This window comes from Aethalodelphis obliquidens, unplaced genomic scaffold, assembly GCF_003676395.1.
Source record: "Aethalodelphis obliquidens isolate GAN/ISIS:26980383/991018 unplaced genomic scaffold, ASM367639v1 scaffold5, whole genome shotgun sequence".
Lineage (NCBI taxonomy): Eukaryota > Metazoa > Chordata > Mammalia > Artiodactyla > Delphinidae > Aethalodelphis > Aethalodelphis obliquidens.
The window spans coordinates 13529578-13536004 of NW_020837949.1; positions in this window are offsets into that span (position 1 = coordinate 13529578).

A 6427-nucleotide genomic window follows, 5' to 3' on the forward strand; every position below is an offset into this window, starting at 1 on the left:
AAGGGCACCCTCCAAGGGGGCAAGTGGGGGCTGGAGTCCAGCTGTCACTCACTCACCATGGTCCTGGGTGCTGGGCTGCACCAGCCAGAAAGCGTTATCTTTTCCTGATTTGTGTAAAGACACCTTGTGAGCCAGTGGCAGCCCTGCCCATTCCTCCATTGGTCAGTATGGGGGCAGCTGTGTCCCCCAGACAGGGAGGGCAGAAGAACCCAGGTCAGAGCTAGGCACTGGGTCCTGACGTGCTCTGCCATGAACTTTTCTTCGGCATCCATCCAGTGAGCACTTACTGAGCATCTGCTATGTGCCCATCACTATTTTAGGTGCTGAGAAGGCAGGTACAGTTCGTGTTCTCACAGAGGTTATGTTGTAGTCAGGGGAAACAAATTAACAAAGTAAAGTTAGACACCACAAGCATCATAATGGGCTGGTTCAGGGGCTTGGCAAACTACGACCCTTGGGCAAATCCACCCCTTGGCCTACTTTTTGTAAGGCCCATGAGCCAAGAATGATTTTTATATTTTTAAAGGATTATAAAACAAAATAAACCCTTAGGAGATACACAAAGCCTAATTATCTACTCTTTGGCCCTTTACAGACAAAGTTTGCCCAGCCCTGTGGTGGTAAAGTGCTCTGGGGGACACTGCTGGTGGCCTCCCCAGCACCCATCAGCATCTCCCAAATACATGGCAGCCTAGAGATTTGGGTGGGATGGGGCCTTAGCTGCCTAAGTCTAATCTGGGTCCTTTCAGCAGCGACTGGTTCAGGGATATGCGAATCAGCATGTGTGAGTCTCCTGGGTTAAGTGATGGGTTAGGTGAAGTGCAGTACTTTCCTTTGAGTGTTGGAGAACAAGAAACTCTCTTTCTGGATGAGGTGGGATATGGACGTGAGGCCAGGGCTTGCTGCAGCCATTTTGCTAACGTACAGGAGGTCATCATGAGGACAGAGCTGACCCACTGAAGAGGGGAACATCAGAGAATCACAGAGACACAGATCCAGGGCCCTGACTTTTTAGTTCCACAAGCCACTACATCCCCTTCGATGTTTAAGCCAATTAGGGTTTCTTGTTTCTTTTGACCAACAACATTCTAACTGATACTCAAGGAAAAAAGGAGGTTATGTTTGAGCTGAGACATGAATGACTGTAAAGATCTGGAGGGAAAACCTTCCAAACAGAGGAAAAGGCAAATGCCAATGCCTAGAAGTGGGCACAAGCCAGGCACATGTGAAAAGCAGGACAGCCAGTGAGCCCTGGGGAGAATGATATCCGATGAGGCAGAGAAGTAGGCTGGGTCTTTATGACCAAGGAGAGGAGCTTAGATATTGCTCTAAATGCAACAGGAAGCCATTGTTAGTTTGTTTTTTTGTTTGTTTTGTTTTTTGTTTTAATTTATTTTTGGTTGCGTTGAGTCTTTGTTGCTGCGCACAGGCTTTCTCTAGTTGTGGCGAGCGGGGGCTACCCTTCGTTGTGGTGCGTGGGCTTCTCATTGTGGTGGCTTCTCTTGTTGCGGAGCCTGGGCTCTAGGCGCGCGGCCTTCAGTAGTTGTGGCACGTGGGCTCAGTAGTTGTGGCTCGCAGGCTCAGGAGTTGAGGCTCACAGGCTTATTTGCTCTGTGTCATGTGGGATCCTCCCGGACCAGGGCCCGAACCCGTGTCCCCTGCATTGGCAGGCGGATTCTTAACCACTGCGCCATCAGGGAAGTCCCGGTTGGTTTTGAATATACAGAGGACCATGAGCTAAGGAACTCAATAGCCCTCAGAAGCTAGAAAAGGCAAGGAAACAATCGTCTTCTAGGGCCCCCAGCAGGGATCACAGCCCTGCCGTCTGGACTTTAGTCTCTTGAGCCCATATCAGACTTCAGACTTACAGAACTGCAAGATAATAAATTAGTGCCGTTTTAAGCCTCTAAGTTTGTGCCAATCTGTTACAGCAGCACCAGAAAACGATACACCTCTCATGCAGAAAATGTGCTCACACCCAACTCTGCAAAAGTCCCTGCGTGATTAGAGCCCCTGAACTCTACCATGTCTAAGAACCCCTGGCATAGAGGCCCTCGGGATTGGGAGCCTGTCTAGCTGACCGGTCTCCTCTCAACCGGTCAAGCTTTCAGCAGGTTGTCTGCTGGGGAGGCCTCTAGCCCCTCAATAGCCATATGTGACTGGTGGCTACTGTATTGAACAGTGCTGGTCTAGAGGGTAAGGCATGATAAATAGAAATAAAGTAAACAGTGCCCATTGATCAGAATGGAAGTTATGTAAGATGTGAGTCACTGACCTTACCTCTATTTAGAGTACGGACTTTAAAATTTTATTTTAGTCAAAGTAAGGTACCACCCATTCTCAGTTCCCTAGCCTTACATTCCTCTAAGGTCTTAGATTACTCAACACAGAATTTTCCTTCTTTGAGGGGTTTTAGTTCCCCTTTGGGTTCTCTCATGAATGGAGTTGTCACTCTGCACATGCTTAGGCAGTATGAACATCTGAATAACAGGTTCCTCATCTAACCAATAACCTGCCAATTTCACACTTGGGTTATCTCAAATTTTCTGATGGAAGTCTTTCTATATCTGTGGGTTCCCAATCTAGCTGGTTATCTGAATCACTTCAGAGTACTTAAAAGAAAACAAAACAAATAACACACATCCAGGACCTCTTGAATCACAATCCAGAGATGTGCTGAGTGATGTGCATTTAAAAAAATCTCAGCAGGGGCTTCCCTGGTGGTCCAGTGGTTAGGACTCTGCACTCCCAATGCAAGGGGCTTGGGTTTGACCCCTGGTTGGGGAACTAAGATCCCACATGCCTTAGAGCCAAAAAAGCGCAAACACCGCCCCCCAAATCCCCAATGTCATTGTGGCCAGGGGAGGGGTGGGGTGATGGCGGTGGCTGAGGTGGAGGCCTCAGAGGTTCCTTTGAGTGTAGCCTATTTTAGGCAGGCAAAGCCTAGCCCATGGGACAGGAAGCAGTATCTCCAGATGGAGACCAATATGAGAGAAGACAGAGAGGGCCTCAGGTCTCCCATTGGCCTGAGGGCTGTGGGTGAGGAGGAAGTCCACAGCTGGTAACCCATCCTCATTCTCCTCATTTTGCTTTTACCTATGGTACTGGCTTTCCTGGCAGTGAGTCACTGGAATCTCTTCTACGCACGTAGGTGTATAACAGCAGAGCTAACCTGTGTTTTAAGGGGCAAGTTGAAAGAGCAATGGGGACTTCCCTGGTGGCACAGCAATGGGGACTTCCCTGGTGGCACAGTGGTTAAGAATCCGCCTGCCAATGCAGGGGGCACGGGTTCGAGCCCTGGTTGGGGAAGATCCCACATGCCGCGGAGCAACTAAGCCCGTGCACCACAACTACTGAGCCTGCGCTCTAGAGCCCGTGAGCCACAACTACTGAGCCCATGCGCCACAACTACTGAAGCCCACGCACTTAGAGCCCATGCTCCATAACAAGAGAAGCCACCGCAGGGAGAAGCCTGTGCACTGCAACGAAGAGTAGCCCCCTCTTGCCGCAACTAGAGAAAGCCAGCGTGCAGCAATGAAGACCCAACGCCGCCAAAAATAAATAAATAAATTTTTTTTTTTTAAAGAGCAATGACTAAAGTAAAAAAAAAAAAATTAACCCAGTCCTTCTGGATTTCATTTTAATTGCTGGGTGTGCCCTGGGCACCAGGATCATAAAGCAGGCCTGGTTTCCTTCCTTTGATAAATTTAAAGAGCCCTGGATTTGCAGTCAGGACACCTGAGTTCTAGGCCCAACGCTATCACTAACAGCTGTGACACTTTGGGTATATGATTCAATTGATCTGAGCGCCACTTCTCTCGCTAGTAAAATATGAGTAATAATACCTGTCTTTTAGGTTATAGGGATTACCAAGTAAGATCACGCCTGTGAAAGCAATTTGGAAACTAAAGCACTACACAATCACAAGTTGCTAACGTTTATAGTAGGGAAAATAACGCGGGACATAGAAAAGCGGGAGAAACCCTTCACCAGCTTCCGAGACGCTCAGGACTGGAAGCGTGTTTCCGTCCCTCTGCCCTCCTCCCTTTCTTCCTTTGCCCCCTCCACCGGCCACGGCGTGTGCCTTACAAACAGCAGGCGCTCTAATCCGAATGGCTGAATAAGTGAACTCGCTCCTGGTATTTTGGTCCTTGATACACACCTGTCCTGGGCTTCTGGGAAAGCAGCCCCCAAGAGAAAGCGCTGGGCCAGGTCTCCATCAATGTTTCCAGTGGCAATTCCTCCGCAGGCGGCAGGTTTCCATTGGTTGGGGACCCCCTGCGCCTATCTTTCATTGGCTGACTGCTGCGGGGATGAGGAAAGACGGCTCCTCTGCGGTTCACCGCCAAGAACCACTCAGGGCTGCTTGCGCCTTCGCCTCCCCCTGTCCCCATCAGTCCCCGGGAGCGCCCTCTTCCTCCGCGCGCTCAGTCTGTCCCGGGCCGCAATTCTAGTCTTAGGCCCGGGATCTACAGCCTCTGCTCAAGTCGCCTCCTTTGGGAAACGTTCCCCAGCTAAACCCAGCCACTACCGGTCCCTTAAAGGACATCTTTCTGGTCCTCCACTCAGAGGCGGAGCATCATCCTCAGGGCCATGCGAGCTGTGCCTCCACCGTCACTTTCTCAGGCCAGCACCAGCTGCATCAAAATGCTCAGGCACCTTCCTAACTCTTCTCCTCCTCAGTGGACTGAAGATCTCTGGGGTTTAAATGCACTGGGCCCCAGTCAATAACCGAATAAAGGGGGACGTTTCTTTCATCACTCACAGAAAGTGTTTTCACTCGGCAGGAACAGCATCTAGTCCAACACCACCAAGCTAGAGAACATGGGTGCTGTTAGGGGCGCTTTCTAGCGGCTCCCCCCTCCCCGCCACACACACTTCCCATCAGGCCACATTGTTCCCCGGCCTCCCTGGGCGGCGAACCCCGCAGCCCGGTCTGCCCGCCCCGGCAGGCCCCGGGCTCTGGACTCCCCTCCGCAAGCCGGGCGGACAGCTTGGGGGGTGGGGGTGGGGGGCGCGGGCGGGGCCGGCGCTGCCAATCACAGCGCGGCGCACGTGCGGCACGTCTGCGCATCCGGCCCCCGCCCGGCGCCTGCTCGGCCGGGGGTCCGAGGGGGCCGGGGGTGCGCCCTCGGGAGGCGCGCCTGGGTAGGAGGTGTGACCGTGCGGGGGTCCGGGGACGCGAGCGCGCGGAGGTCGGGGCTGTACGCAGGGGGCGAGAAGGGTGTGAGCGCGCTGGGGTTGAGGGGCTGTGCGGGGGCCTGGGGGATGCGAGCGTGCGGGACGGAAGGTTTCTCAGGCGTCTGGAAGGTGCCAGCTGGCGGGGGAGTGAACAGGGTGTGAAGAGTATGTGAACGTGCCCGGGGGTTAAGGGGGATGCTTCGGGGTCTTGCGGAGGGCCGGGGGAGTACTCGCGCCGAGCGAGTCTACCCGGGTACCCCGGGGCTCACAGGAGGGTCCAGCGCCACTCGGCCGCCCCCCTAGCTGTAAAAGGGAGCGCCGGGAAGCTCCCCAGTAGGCCTCAGCCTGCCTCTCGCTAAAAACGGGGCCACAGACAGGTGGGGATGGGTGTGATGACCCGCGCGCATCTACCGCCGGCTTAGCCAAGGGCCCGCGGCAGGGGGGCCGGGAGGGGGGCTTCAAATGCTGGACCCAGGGCACCTGTTCAGGAGAAGGCAGATCGTTTTAGGCTTCTCCTTCACCAGCATCCCCATGCCTCAGCCCCCACCCTCCCACCCACCCCCGGCCCAAAGAGGAGTATTTTACTTCTGTTGGTGGTTTTTAAACACAGCGCTCCAATATGTAAGCCAAAGGACGGAAGCCCAGGAATCAGAGCTGTCGGTGCGGACTTGACAACGGGCAGGAAGGAAGACGGGGCACCCCCGTCATGGCCCACCCTGTGATGGGGCTTCCTGGCTGCTCGTTTATGTGCAGGGAAGTTAGGAAGGCACGGGACCAACATCTTCTACACCGAGCGGCGTCTTCATTCTCCGCTGTACCGGTTGGGCCCCGGAAAGGGCCGCGTCCCAGCGAGGAAGACGGTTGGATGTAGCTGTAGCTCGCTGGGAGTCCCCTGACATGTATTGCTGTTTACCCTCCTTGAAAGGCTCTAACAACTTCCGGAAGAGGAACTCCCTTTGAAGTGTGGGCCGCGTTTCGGCTGCTCTGACTTCGCATTGTCTCCTTTGATGTGGGGTGACGCCAGGCTTAGCAGAGACTGGCTACTGGGATCCAGAGATCAAACAGCACTCCAAGTTCACCTCCACCGGGACAGACGTATTGAAGGGCCCGTTGAAATACTCTAGAATGGATCTCAAAGATTTCCATTTCCTGTTGTTTAAAAATTAATACAGTACATATTTTTCAAATGTAGCATTCAGTTCTCTGTATCTATGAAATTACAATGGAAAATCTTGGGCTAAAGTGC